Source organism: Dunckerocampus dactyliophorus, chromosome 20, assembly GCF_027744805.1.
Source record: "Dunckerocampus dactyliophorus isolate RoL2022-P2 chromosome 20, RoL_Ddac_1.1, whole genome shotgun sequence".
NCBI classification, from domain to species: Eukaryota; Metazoa; Chordata; class Actinopteri; order Syngnathiformes; family Syngnathidae; genus Dunckerocampus; species Dunckerocampus dactyliophorus.
The window spans coordinates 1372501-1387901 of record NC_072838.1 but is presented as its reverse complement, the minus strand read 5'-3'; the positions used below and the strand labels follow the sequence as shown (position 1 = coordinate 1387901).

At 40.6% G+C, this 15401-nt stretch overlaps 1 protein-coding gene across 2 annotated transcripts in view; it reads left to right on the top strand.

Annotated features, from left to right (window-relative positions):
* The window catches only part of pvrl2l (PVR cell adhesion molecule related 2 like), a 166562-nt gene that overhangs the window by 122054 nt on the left and 29107 nt on the right, over window positions 1-15401 (top strand). The window lies entirely within an intron of this gene.

Sequence of the window (15401 nt, the reverse complement as noted above, 5' to 3'; positions counted from 1 at the left end):
TATTTGGTCCTGCTGCGTCCCAACAGCAGGCATCGCCCCGTAACGTCATTAACTGCTCTATTTGCAAGATGTTGAACTCCAGAGAAGAAGTTGATGCAATGAAGATAAAGAGCAAAGAGCAGGAAGGAGGCAATAAACTAGAAGACATGATTGTGGGTATTATGATGACTTATTAACTGAAAATCACAAGGAAGATCCAACACGCTACAGAAAGGACTTGACAATTTTCCCTGACTTGCTCCAAGAGGTGTTGCTTACCACCAATTTACTCGCTGGCAAGCCATTGCCGTGCAAAATTGCATACCGCTGCGGGGACAAAGTGTAAATGAAGCTTTTTGCTTACGCTTCCGAAGCTTAAAGACCACATTAAGGTTATGTTAGGTCTTTGTGTGTCACTTTTCTTTGTGTGTATGTGTGTGTGTGTGTTTGTGCAAGTTGTATCTGTCAAGTTTCGGGCCGTGGAAGTGAAACTCATTCCTCTGCCCCTCATGGCAGGATTAGCACAGTTTACTTTAGAATACCCGACGGTTGCTGTGTGTGTGACAAGGAGGCGAGAATGCAAACGTGTTTACACGTGTACTTTCAGGGCACGGCTTTAACTAACAAGATTTTGTGTGTCGGGGAGCAAACTTGCCACCAGTGTGTATTTTTTTGTGTCTTCTGACATGATAATCTCCTGTTGGCCCTCGCTCATTAACACATTATAACGGGACCGTCTGTGAACCTAGCTTGTCGTTCCAACTCCGTACAGTAGGTGGCATGGTAACGCACCTCATACCAGGGGTGCACAAACGCTTTCCACCGAGGGCGGAGTACTGAAAAATGAAAAAATGACAACGAGGTGTCAAAAACAGTGCCTTTTTATTTACATAATAGTCATTCAAATTAGAGCTGCAACAATTAATCGATGATTAATCGATGATCCAACTATTGTGGTGTTTGATGAATTGTTTTTCCAAAAGGTGCATCTTTAGTCTTTGTTTTGTGTCTTGTGATATTACGACTTTAAAAATAAACATCTGATTTTTCTTTTTAATATTTCAAGCTTCTACTGATACTAACATTTAGACTATTCTCATACAGTGACTGCTCTTATCTTTCATTTTTGCTGTTGTTATTTTAGTTTTCCTGTTTAATTGTAGTTTTAGAAATTGACTAGGGCCATCAAAAAAACAGCTGTGGGCCACAAATTGCCCCCGGGCCGCACATTGGACAGAGTCTGCCTCATACACACCAAGTCTGCCGGAGAATAAGAAGACGTGGCAGGAGGGATCAGTATCCAGTTAGATAAAAATCCACACAAAACAATTGACACACCAATACAACAGCAACAATAAATACAAATAATAATAACAATAATAATAATTAACAACCATTATGACAACAATGACAATATAGTTTGTTTTTTTCTTTTAATTTACTTTAATTTACTTACTTTTTCTGGTGACGAACGTGAAAGCACACATCGCTCCTCTCAACGAGCAGCGGGTACCGTCGTATCTAAAAACATTTTAAAAAACACACACACACAAAACAAAACAACAGAAGGAAGTTTGTTTGTATTTCTAAACATATTTGCTTTGCTTTTCGTGTTTTTTTGCTCACTTTGTGCGTCCCAAAGAAACACGGGGTGTAAACGTCGTCCTTGTAGCCCCGACGCCCGACGCCAGGCGGCTGTGACCTCAAGAATACCGGGCCATTTTTACTTATTTATTTTTTAAGCGTGAATACTTGACGTTTGTGATTTTTTTCCCAAACCTGACAGTCGTGCTGCGTTGGCTTGACTCCCCATTAAACTGCTGTCAGCTCACGTTTCACAGGCGGCTCTTGAGGCGCCGTGACAAGCGCAATTCCAATCAAGTCCGACTTTGAAGGCTTTAGCCGCTCCTCGCCGCTCCTCGCCGCTCCTCGCCGTCGTCTACTGCCGCTGCATTTCGACTAAAGGTGGAAAAGGACTGCAAATATAGAGACCTAATGTATTTTTCCACCACATTCCCAATATACATTTATTTATTCTTTATCACTAAATAAAACAGCAAAAATAGAAATCATGTCATTCTGAAAGAATCAAGATAAAATATTTTAAGAAAGGAAAGTTGTAATTCTAAAAGAATAACGTTGTAATATTATGAGGGAAAACAAGTGGCTTCAAGATGAAATATTTATGTTTTTTTTATAATGTCATAATATTACGAGAAACAAACAAAACGACAAAGTTGTAGTTTTTGGTGAATTAGGTTGCGGAAAAAGTTATAATGTTACGAGAATAAAGTCAAAATATTCTGGGAATAAAGTCATAATTACGAGAAGAATATTTACAAGAAGAAAGTGTGAATAGTTGGGGAAAAAAACTGCAGAAATGGAAAAAACAGCTGTCATTTTGTGAGAATAAAGGCAAATTATTAAGGAAAAATAACCCTAACCCTATTCTAATGAGAAAAAAAGCAATTTTAGAAGAATAAACTCATAATATTACGAGGAAAAATAATGTCATTTTAGCGGCATTGAGTTGAAATATTAAAGAAAGTATATGCTGTTTTCTTCAACTCATAATATGATGAGAAACAAAGAGAGACAAGTTGTAACGTCGCAATATTATGAGGAAAAGTAAGCAGCATAAAGATGAAATATTCAAGAAATGACCACTTTTTTATGTCACAATAAGATGACAAACAAACAAAAGTTATAATGTTACAAGAATAAAGTCTACATATTATGGGAATAAAGTCATAATTACGAGATGAAAATTTACAAGCAGAAAGTTTGAATAGTTGGGGAAAAAAAACCAGCTGTGATTTTGCGAGAATGAAGTCAGAATATTAAGGGGAAAAAAGTAATATTCTAATGATAAAAAAGCAGTTGTACCAGAATAAACTTGAAATATAACGTCGCTTTAGTAGCATAAAGTTTCAATGCTAAAGAAAAAAGATGTTGCTGTTTTTTTTTAAGTCGATATATTATGAGAGACACACAAAACAACAAGTAAAGTTGTCATTTTTGGAAAATTAGGCTGCGGCAAAAGTTCTGATGTTAAGAGAATAAAGTCCAAATATTACGGGACAAAAGTTGTATTTTACTGAGCACTGCTGCTGGGGTGTTAAGGCTCGCACTAACGTCTTTAAAAACAGCGTCAGACTTTGCATTCCTGTGTGGAGACTCACAAGACGTTACTTTCACCACATCACCTGAGAGACCGTGTTGCAGGTGGTTGAGTCTGCACTCACTCAGCACCCAAATGAGGCACCGCTGCCATGACGACACCTCGTTTCCGTACGCATCCTCAGCACGCAAGGGAAGTTGACACCATGAGGACTATGGACAAATAATCTGGCCTTCCAAATAAGCTGTGGAGAGCGCTGCCGTGACACATGTGTGCGCTGTGTGGAACTGAGCACCGCTGCTGGCGTGTTAAGGTTGGAAACAAGACAAGTACGTCTGTGTTTTCAGTGCAGTTCCCTTTTTTTTCCCAACATCAGCGCTGACTTTGTTTACGCGCTGAGCTGTGAAAATGTCCAGGTTTTTTTCTTTTTTGCATGTGTTCCCAGCCACCATCTGCTGCAACAGAAGCAACAGCGTCTTTGCGTGCTGAAGTCTGTTCTGAACCGACTCAGTCATCTTGCGTGGCGCCAATTAGACGGGACTAAAAGCAAAAAGAGCCTTCAGCCGTTACCCCCCTTTCTCTCTCTGGCTGGGCTAAAAGTGAGCAGTTAGGGATAATTGAAAAACTTTTCAATTAATAAACGTCGTCATCTCTGCCAAATGGACCGGAGCCTAACGCGCTAGCTTGCTGCTCGTCTCCTCGCAAAAAACCCCAAAAAACAAGCAGCATGGAGGAGAGGAGGCAAGCAAAGCAAGACTATCCGCATCAAACGCCGCATCTGTCCTACTTTCTCACTCCGCTCAAACTCGCTCCGTCGGGATTCAGCCGGGATGCGGCGACTATCAGTTTTTTAAACGAGCGGATTTATAATTCATACCTGCCTCTGGTCTCATGCAAGGCAAACACTGGAAAACTGGCACAGCGCCTCCGATAAACCCGTCCCGCGGCAGCTCTGTGCACCGGTCGGTGATGATTTTATTATTTTTTGGAAAGAATGAATGTTCTGACCTCCTGTTTCCATGCTATAGTGGCAGCTTGGTGGCTGGAGCTCAGGGGTTTTCCTAGCAATGCGGTCAAATCAAAGAATAGTTCTGTTTTTTAAACCAGTCCTTGTCGATACGCAAAATAACTTGATTCATTTTTTTGTTTGTAATATGAATAATTTCATATTACAAATAATATTAAATGTAGTAATGATTTGTAAAATATTTAACTTTAAAGTGTGTTTAATATTTTACTTTCTTCTCTGAATTTTGTTGGTGATTTTAGTCGAATAATACCTTTGGCTTTGTTTTCATAATACTGTAGACGTCCTACGACGTAAATAATCCGTTCCGAGAACCTTTATGTTAAAGGGTTTTTATGTTATACCAAGCGTAAAATACATGTAAATAGCCTAATCCGTTCCAAGATCTTCCCAATCTCACCCCTTTGGCCCTTCAAAATATTCAAAGTCCACCAAATATGGTGGGAAAATATAAGAAAACGTTAGCATAAACATAGTAGAGTAACATTCCAATATAAAATAAGCTAATAAATAAGATTACTGTAAATGAATAAAACTGAAAAACAAAAACAATCCTACCGTTCACGAGATGTCTTGATCAGGAGCGCAAGTGGAGGCAGGAAGGAGGAGGAGGAGGAGGACTAGGCTGAGTCGAAACGCGACTCAAAGAGTCTAAGAGTCAGCTGGTCTGACAGACAAACACACACACTACACGATAATGCTGTGTGCTAAATTTTAATTTGTAACTGAACTTAATTGTTTAAGTTGGTTTAATGGCGACTACGAAGAGGAAGGAGGTTGAAGGGAGAAGCCTGTCTCTCACACAAACTCACGTACCTGCTGTATAACTCAGCCAATGAGATGAGAGCGTAGGCGGTGCCCCGATAATCAGCCAATGAGAGCGTGAAGCATCAGAAGGCGTCACCAAGTGTTAGTCTGAACTTGCTTTATGTTATATGGAATTTTTTCTGTAATACGAAGCAAAAACTTTACATAAATTCTTTATGTTCAGTGGAATTTATGTAAAAGGAGGTTTATGTTATGCGAGGTACTACTGTATTTCCATTTTTTTACCCAAAGTTAATTTTCCAAATATTAATAGTTTATATAGTAATTATGTTAATAATAACAATTATTATATTATATAAATTTAATTTTAATATGATGTATTTGTTTTTGATATATTCCTTATGTTAATAATCATTATTATTAAGTTCTAAAAAGGTAATATTTGTTATTTGTTTATGTATTAGATATATTTATATGAAATCATACTATATATATATTTTTTTTTCCTTATTTCTTTATAACATTTATATTTATTTATATTTTATTTATTTATTATGTTCATGAAATAATAATTTATTCTATGAATGTAATGTTTGTTATATATATTTATATAATATAGATTTCCTTATCAAATGGATATTTATTTGTATTGTATTATTATTATGTTAATAATGATTATATTTGATTGATGTCATACTTATTTATAAATGTATGTATATAATATATTATACAGTATATTTATTTATGAAATTTATACTTATTTGTAGTTTATATGTGAATTATGTGAATAAAATAATAATTGATATATTATATTAATGTAATATTATTATAGTGTTTATTAGATATATTTACATAATATACAGTATAAAATGCATATTTATGTATGCTATAGATTTATGATATTATTATGAATAATAATGATGTCAATGTTGTACTTATTCTATATATTCATATCATATATGTTATGTCATATATGTCTTTCTGAAATGTTTCTTTATTGGTATTTTCTGTATGTGTTATGTTACTAATAATAAAAAGAGTGTGTGTGTGTGTGTGTGTGTGTGTGTGTGTGTGTGTGTGTGTGTGTGCTGCTTATTAAAAGGCTGTCTAATAAAAGGGATCAGCTGGTGTGAGTGGCAAACAAGGTAAACGTGTGGAAATTGGATGTGAAGGTGAGACGGCGGGTGGGGGAACATAGAAAATAGAAAAATAGAAGCCGGGGGGAGGAAGCTAACTTTGTGCTTTTGGGAGGTGTGTGCTGTGCAGCCGAGCGTTTAGTTGGGCTTCCATTTGAAACCACCTCAAACCTCAGATGGCCCAAAAGTTGTGATTGTGTGCCGTTTGGGGTCAGCGCCGGCACCGCCTGGAACTCTCTGCACAAAACAAATATTAACAAGAGGAACAGCGGCAGCAGCAATGCACATGCACGCTTCACGCTTGCTGCTTACCAGCTTCTCTCCAGCAGCGCTTTTCCGAATATATTCACTCATAAATCACGCTCTGTTGTGGTTGAATGAAGACTTTTTTAGTGAAAAATAGGCATATTAAGCCATTTTTACTTTTTTTTAATGGCTTAATGCTTCAAACAGCTAAATGAACCCCCCACTCAGCTCCCCCAGCTGGCACCGCAACACATTTACAGCAGCACACACGAGAACCAGTCTTATTTATGTCATATGCTATATCTTATTTTCTCTTATTATGTCTACTATACTGGGTAATAGCAGTGTAAAGGTGACTATATGGATGTCATTTCATGTCTCAAGGGCTCTGACAATCAAAAAATCTAATCAAGTATTTCTCAATCAGAGAGGAGAAATATGATCTTAGAGGAAAATTAAACCTAAAACATTTATATGCGAGAACAACGCTGAAAACCCATAGCATTTCCGTGTGTGGAATGAAATTATGGAACGGATTGAGTAAAGAACTCAAACAATGTACAGAGATGAGCAAATTCAAAAAACAATACAAGCAGTTGATGTTTGCCAAATACAAGGCAGAAGAGTCCTGATTGTTCTGTCAGGTTTGTTATTTTATTTTATTTATTTATTTTTTTATTTTCTATTTTATTTTATTTTATTTTATTTTTTATTTATTTAATTAAATTTTATTTGTTATTTATTTATTTCTATTTATTTATTTATTTTTTTTTTTAATAATTTTCTTTGTTGTGTTTAAAAAAAAAAAAAAAAAAAAAAGCTTTGTTCTTATTTATTTATTTATTTATTTATTTAGTATTGTCATCATATTATCATTATTATGAATGTTCTCTCTTTTTTTGGGGGGACGGTTATCTCACCGTTATCTATTATGTGTTATCCTGACTATCACTGAAAACATGACATGGAATCCAGGAAGTGAACTACATGTACTGTAATAGATGTAGAATGGATGGGGGGTAGGATTAAATAAGCTTTGCTTCTTCCTACTCCTTTTGGACATGTGGAACTGTCAAAAAATGATTCACGAGATGTATTCCATTGGAACCTTCATGTTCAAATAAACTAAACCAAACCAAACCAATGTTTACAAAGCGTATTTACAAGGTGGTAAACAGGTTGTGTATGTCGTAAATGTCTTATTTTCTTTTATAATGTCTACTATATTGGGTCATAGGAGTGTAAAGGTGACTTTTGGGGGTGTTATTTCCTGTCTAGAGGGCTCTAATCATGCCAAAAAAGTGTATTTTGAAGGTTGCAAACAGGTTTTCTATGCTCTAACTATGAAAATATTCCATTTATAAATAAGCGATCCTACTTTGTGGAAATTGGCTTACCATAAAATGGATAATTGAACAAAAATACAAATATAAGACATTCAGAAAACACATTGAAAGACACATTGTGGTATGTAGTATTCTACACTCATCACTGGGTGTCAGCAAAGTTACAATGATGAAACAATAGCCGAGCTGGAAAAGTCCCCCAATTCAACGTGTAAGTCTATTTTATGTTTTATTTATGTCTAATGTCTCATATATTTTGTTATTATGTCTACTGTATTGGGTAATAGGAGTGTAAAGGTGACTATGGGGTGCTATTTCATGTTTAGAGGGCTCTAATCATGTTAAAAAGCACATTTAGAAGGTAGTCAATAGGTTTTCTATGTCTTATTGTCTCTTATGATGTCTACTATATTGAGTAATAGGAGTGTAAAGGTCAATATAGGGGTGTTATTTCATGTCTGGAGGGCTCTAATGATGGTAAAAGGTATATTAGTTAGAGGTGGTAAACAGGTTTTCGATGCTATAACTGCAAAAATATTCCATTTAAAAGTAAGGGATCCTGCTTTGCCAGTCCATACCCCCAAAGTAGTTATATTGAAATTCAAACAAGGGGGTTAAAATCACACGTCATTGTCGTATGTTTCATTATTGTCCCCACGGCTTGCTGATAACCATAACTCAATGTTCTACCAGCTTCTGCTGAGGCGTTCAGGGTCCTCCTTTAATTCCTAAACATGTTTCCTGGCCTGATAAAGCAGGAAGGAGGACACGGGGCCAGCAGATAGATGAGCCTCCTGTCAATGTCGGCTGGAGTCAATCACACGCTGGCTGCCTGCGTGGGTGAGTTCACACTCAACTCTGTGAAAATGGGGGTGTCAATCTTCTTCTTTCCCACGGGGGGATGTACGTCTAACCTGCGCTGTCAGCTGATGTGTTGAACACCAAGACATGCCTTGTTGTCTGTCTGTGATGCTCGTCAGGGCAGGGGTGTCCAAAAGGAATGTGGTCCATTACTGGATGTTCCACACATTGACTAGTCACTCATACGCCGAGATGTGGATATGTGCATGTGTGCCATCATCTGGTCAGCATCAGCTGCTTTCCCAAGCCTAAGCATGTGTACAAGTGTGTGTGTGTGTGTGTGTGTGTGTGTGTGTGTGTTGCTTGGAGTCGGTGACACACTGACCGGTGTCTTCGCTCTTTGACTTCGTCTGTGGCCTGGCGAGATAATGGCGTCGCCTCTGGATTGGACGGCCACTTGCTTACTCACTCCTGACTGTGCGGGTCCCTGGAGAAAGCGATAAGCAGCGCCGCTACTGCCTCTCAGGGACAAGCAGGGGGCCGTGGGCGTGTGTGTGCGTGCGTGCGCGTATTTAAAGACATTTAACGTGTACTTCTACACTGGGTGGACATGGAACATAAGCGCTTATGAAAGACAATTCCAACACCTGCTGCTTAATTACCATCAAACACATTTCAAGTCAACATAAACCAGCCAAGCATTCAAGACAACAACACACACGTACAATTTCAAACTTTGAAATTTGAAATATTTGAAATATTAAAACCGACTGAGTGAAGAACTCAAATAATGTACGCTATTTGTGGGGGTTCTACTTCAAGACTACCCATGAATGGCAAAGAACCCCTGAGTGATTGACATGTCCAACCTTACTGAGGACAAACACTACAGAAAAGGCATGTATTTTACATTTCAGTTACATTATTAGATTTTATTTTTGTACCTACAACCCTCGTGAGGACAAGCAGTACAGTAAATGGATGGATTTATGGAATGGATAAATGGATGGAAACACAGCTCACTCCTCCCCCCTCCAAATCCCCCTCCTAGCTCATGTTGACGTTCTCTGATTTCGGATTTGCAATAAAAGAGACTGTTGAGCGCCTGTGCTGTGGAACCTCGGTTAGCATACGCCCAGACTGATGTGTTTTTTTGCTTATATAAAAAAAATTCTGCACAAATGTTGCCTTGGTGTGTGTACATTCACGGGTTAGCGTACAAGATGGCACACGTCTTGTTCACATCAGCTCTGCTGCCCGTCTATGACGGTTGACTCTAGTCCTTTGCTGACTAACACCAGTACGCTTTAAGTCTCTGCTTTTCTTATTCATCATGGCAGCAAAATGAGTCCCAATGGAGCCAAAGAAAGTGGCAGCATTTTGCTAGAGAAGGTGGGAAACTCCATTGAAGAAGAAATAACTCGTAGCAAAGTATGACGACGTCCCCGTCTGCTCATCATCGCCGTCTTTGTCAACAATCAAGTCTTCAGTCAAGCTAAAATAAATAAAATATTCATTCAACCCTTTCATTCTTCATTGATATGCATTTGGAGTTGTTTTCTGCATGTAAAAACTAAAATTATACTGACTTAGGGTGAAAGTGATGTGTTTTCTGCAAAAAAATGCCCATTTTTTTACCAAAAGTCCTAAAAATTTGCAGGGTTGCCAGTGCTGAATCACCGCTATGTGGGGATTCAGTGTAGTCATATGAGTCAGTTCAAGAAAAACTACTGTACAGCAATCCCTCATTTATTCCAGACCCGACCGTGATCAGTCAAATGCAATATCTTCGTAGTTATTTTTTATTTTCAAAATACAGTTTCTAACATTATTAGACCTGTCTAGTCACGAAAATAACACCCCTATAGTTACATGTACACTCCTGTTACTCAATAGTAGGCATAATAGGAGAAAATAAGACATAGAAAACCTGTTTATGACCTAATATATTTTTTAACATGATTAGAGCCCTCTAGGCATGAAATAACACCCCTATAGTCACCTTTACACTCCTATTACTCAATATACACACACAGACACACACACACACAGACTATCGACAGCGGAGTAGCGTAGCCACGTCCAGCCAAACCACACTTCCAGATGAGCTGAACGAGTTCTATGCCCGCTTTGACACCCAAACTCCTGATGAGCAGAGAGGGTGGCTGGACTTGGGGAGCACACAGGACTCACCTCTCATGGTGACATCAGCTGATGTGCGCAGGGTTCTGAACAAAACAAACCCACGAAAAGCAGCAAGCCCAGACAACATCTCAGGACGTGCACTTCGGGTTTGCTCATCAGAGCTAGCTGATGTGCTTGCTGACATATTTAACCTGTCGCTTGCACAAGCATCTGTACCGACCTGCTTTAAGTCCACCACCATAGTGCCCGTACCCAAGAAGAGCAACGTGACCTGCTTGAATGACTATCGCCCTATAGCACTCACTCCTATTGTTATGAAGTGCTTTGAAAGAATAGTCATGACCCACATCAAAAAGAGCATCCCGGCAACTGTGGACCCTCTACAGTTTGCATATCGCCAGAACCGGTCCACGGATGATGCAGTCAACACTGCCATCCACACAGCCCTTTCTCACCTACAGGGCCAGGACACATACGTCAGAATGCTATTTATAGACTATAGCTCTGCTTTTAATACAGTCAGCCCCCACAAACTCACAAATAAGCTCCTCACACTTGGCCTGTCACCCTCCCTCTGTAACTGGGTGTTTAACTTTCTCACAGGCAGACCCCAGTCAGTCAGAGTCCACAATCGCACATCCAGCTCAAGAATTCTCAAGTTCCTTGGCACACACATCAGCGAGGACCTCACCTGGTCTCACAACACCCAACAAATTCTGAAGAAGTCCCAAAGGAGACTGTACTTCCTGAGAAGACTGAGGAAATTTGGCATGTCCACCACAATCCTGAGTTGCTTCTACAGATGCACTATGGAAAGTGTCCTTACCGCCTCCATCACTGTTTGGTACGGTAACTGTACAACACGTGATAGGAAGGCACTCCAGCGGGTGATCAAGACCTCACAGAACATTGTTGGGGCAGCCCTCCCCTCACTGCAAGACATTTATAAAACTAGAGTCCTACGAAGAACACACAACCTCATCAAGGACAGCACACATCCACAACACTCATTATTCACACTCCTACCGTCAGGCAGACGCTACAGGAGTTTGAAGTCCAGGACCACAAGGCTGGCAAACAGCTTTTACCCACAGGCCATCAGGCTTCTCAACGAAGCACTCACACACGCCGCACGCAACACACACACACACTCATAGCACTTTATTTATTTATTTGTATTATTTATTTGTATTAATGTCTCTTCTGTTGTTGTTGCTTAATTTATTGGTATATATGTTTATGTGTTTATGTTTCTTATGTTCTTATTCTTTCTTGTGTTTTCTTTCTTTTCTTGGGAGAATGAACAGAATAAGAATTTTATTGCATAGCAGAACCACCAGTTTTACTGTGCACATGACAATAAAACTCTTCAATCTTGAATCTTGAATATAGTAGACATAATAAGAGAAGATAAGACATAGAACACCTGTTTACAACCTTCTACATACACTTTTTAACATGATTAGAGCCCTCTAGACATGAAATAACACCCCTATAGCCACCTTTACACTCCTATCACCTAATATAGTAGACATAATAAGAGAAAATAGACCTATTAGACATAAAAAAGACATAACATAAACTCACACATTCGCAATGGGAGAAATATCCAGACAGCGTACTTCCTGTGGTCGCTATTGTCTCATTGAAGTAACATTGCAGACGCCTAATGACCAGTGTAGAAGACTACATATCATGTTTTTGAATGTGTCTTGTGAATGCCTTATATTTGTATTTGTGTTTATTTTTGCTGAACGTAGGCACAACATATGTAAAGTGTGCTCAAATCTGTGTAATTTTTTGACTAAATAGGCCGAGTCAGAACCAAAAAGTGTTTCTGTCAACTTAATATAGCGTTAATAAGCCTCAGTCGCTCCACGTTGCTGCTTTAGTTCCATATTTTGTTGCTCTGTCTCATCCCAACGTGGTCTACATGGACACTCAGCAGGTCTGAGAAATAGAGAGCAGCTCGGCGGGAATGCTGCTGAATGTCAGCGTGACGCGACCGTAACACCAAGCTATCCATCCTGCGGTGCGGTGCGGTGTGTGTTTTGGTGACGTCATGCAGCAGTAAAAAAAGAATTTGGATCCATAAAGCCACCAGCTCTTGTTCTCTTTGAGATGCGATGGATCAGCACTCAGAGGGAATTCTCATCAAGCGTCATAGCGAGCGCTTTTGTTTCCTGGGGTAATATGCGAGAAGACGCCAGGCATCCTGCTCTTCTTCCTGTTTGGGCCGCGGTGTTGAAAATTTCATTTCCTGCCACACACACGCACAGTGTGAGCGATACGGTACGCTCGTTCCTCTTCCTGTCTTCTTTATTGCTTCCTGATTGTTGTCGCCAGCAGAACATTTGGGGGCGTTTAGAGTTTTGGGTCCAATCAGACGACGTAAAGCGTGTCGTCATGTGCTGCGACGTTCTCACATGCACATGAACACAACATGAATACACCCAGCGTGTGGCTGGAGGCCGTCGATGGAGAAGTGGAGCGATGAAGCGGGTCAATAATGACATCAGTGTCGTATCGATCAGGACCGTCCAAGTGAAACTTGCAATCCTGGAGCTCCACCGTCCGCGTCGGTCATGTGACGGCCACCTCTTTAGCTACACCCTCGCATGAGACAACACAGGACTGCAATCTATTTGCATTTCCCTGATCCTTCCTGCTACATCTTCTTATTCTCAGACAGACCGGACTTATAAAGCTTGCGTATGCACAAAGCGGGGCCGAAAAGTTGCGCAGGCTGTTCTCCGCGCCAAGTATGCTACCTGTAAAAAGCCAAGTTGACGTGAGAATGTGTGCAACGCTACGCCACCTTTGTAGAACTTGAAACTGAAACCGGAAAAATGCAACAAAATGGAGAGCAGTGACGTATGCAAGCCATAAATTCATACAAGTTGGCATTAAAAGTACACCCTGCCTCTCGCCTAGGGGGGGCCTGCCCCACTCTTTGAGCAGCACTGATCTAAAATGTGCCATCAATTAGGAAAACTGTACAAAATGATATCCTGCCACTTTTTTTAAGTTCTACCACGGTACACCCTGTTCCACTGACGCTGTTGACAGCGGGCTCCACCGGCACTCGCCCATCTTCCTCTTGTTCTGCCACTGCCGTGTCCTCCAAATATGGTGTTTTTACGGGCCTCCAGCTCCCCAACTAAGATTTCCACCTTAGTTTTGTGAAGTTCCACTTCTTAGTTTTCGGCTTCTCGGCAACCATGATTCACAAGAACAAAGCGAAATGCGATCAAGGCTCATTAAATATGGACGCCCCTCTTCATCAGCCACTTTGCATTGACCTTTTATGGCAAATTGAAGGCTTGGAGAGGGCATGACGTGAAGCACAAATTGCGTGAATGTGTGTGTACGTCACTTTTTTTTTTTTAGGTCTGAATATTTTTGTCCGTACGCGCATTTTGGGTTTCTGGCGTACGCAGACTTTTAGTCGAATTTCCACGCACAGTTTCATAACTGAGGCCCCTGGTGCGTATGAGGCGTGTTAAGAAGCAGTGCTGTGCCACATTCACACACACAGTCCAGTTATCATGTGGTATCGAATGGTATCGATATGGGCCGATATACAGTAATGTAGTATCAGTAATGGACATGAAAAAGTGCTACCTACACAAGCAGGAAAATGAGGACGTAAACGTGCTTCCTCGGGAAACCAGAACAGAAGCAGACATCCGGATCCGCATGTGCATGTGTGTGCGTGTGTGTGAATGAATGAGGTGATACCTGTTTGTGATGCACGTGGGGTGAAAGGTGGAGGCAGCCATCCGGCCCTGATGCAATGCCTTGTGGGTAATGGCCTGATTAGTGTGTCTGCTCCATTATAGGAGACAAATTGCATGTGTGTGTGTGTGTGTGTGTGTGTGTGTGTGTGCATGAGCAGCGCAGTAATGCAATGCTGCTGCTGTGTGTTTAAAAGGGCTCTTTCATGTTCTGCTCTTATTTGCTTCCAATTTTGCATCAGCTCTCACACAGGCTCTTTTTCTGTTATCTCCTGTCATCTCTCGGTGGCACACACACACACACACGCATGCACGCACGTGCACACACACACACACATACACACAGATGTACATCAGCGTGCATGCAGCATGTAGGGGCTACTTTTCTTCTTGACAGAGCGCTAATGGGGCTTTCTTTCTCATCAACACAATAACCCACCTGTTACACACACACACACACACACACACACAAACACACACATCACCCTAACCTCAATACCGTACAGCTCCCTCCATATTAGCATCGTAGCATCATAGCCTCTGATTTCATAGCGTGTGTGTCCCACATGAAGCAGTAACGTGACAGAGACAGTGACAGTGCCGCCATGCCAGAGTCCCATATGTTTTCCACTGGAATCAACAGAACCGGGTTCCGTGTTCCGATCCCCGTTCGGATCCCCGTTTTGTCGTTTAGACCCCATCCGCTCCATGCAGACGTGTCCCTCCACAATTCTGCTGATGTGTTGTCTCCCTGGTTGTTGTGTTTCCTTGTTGTGCCTCGTCTTTGATGCTATTTGAATGGAACAGCACGTGTTTGAAAGTGGGTAGGGTTCTTGCCGGGATACGTGCGGTTCTCAGGTCAATGCTTGAAAACAGCGTTTGCTTGGTGTTCTTGCTCTCTGCATGTGAATGACGGCGACGGAGAACGCTGCCCCCTACAGATGAGGACATGGTCGAGCTTTTAGAAGCTTCAGTGATGGAAAAAAAGGCCTTTCCATCCGGAGAGGATGAAGATGTTGACCTCCACGGCCCCCCTTTGTGGTGTTTTATTGGACGCTGCTAAGTTTAATCAGCTGCCGGGTCGGGTTTGACCTG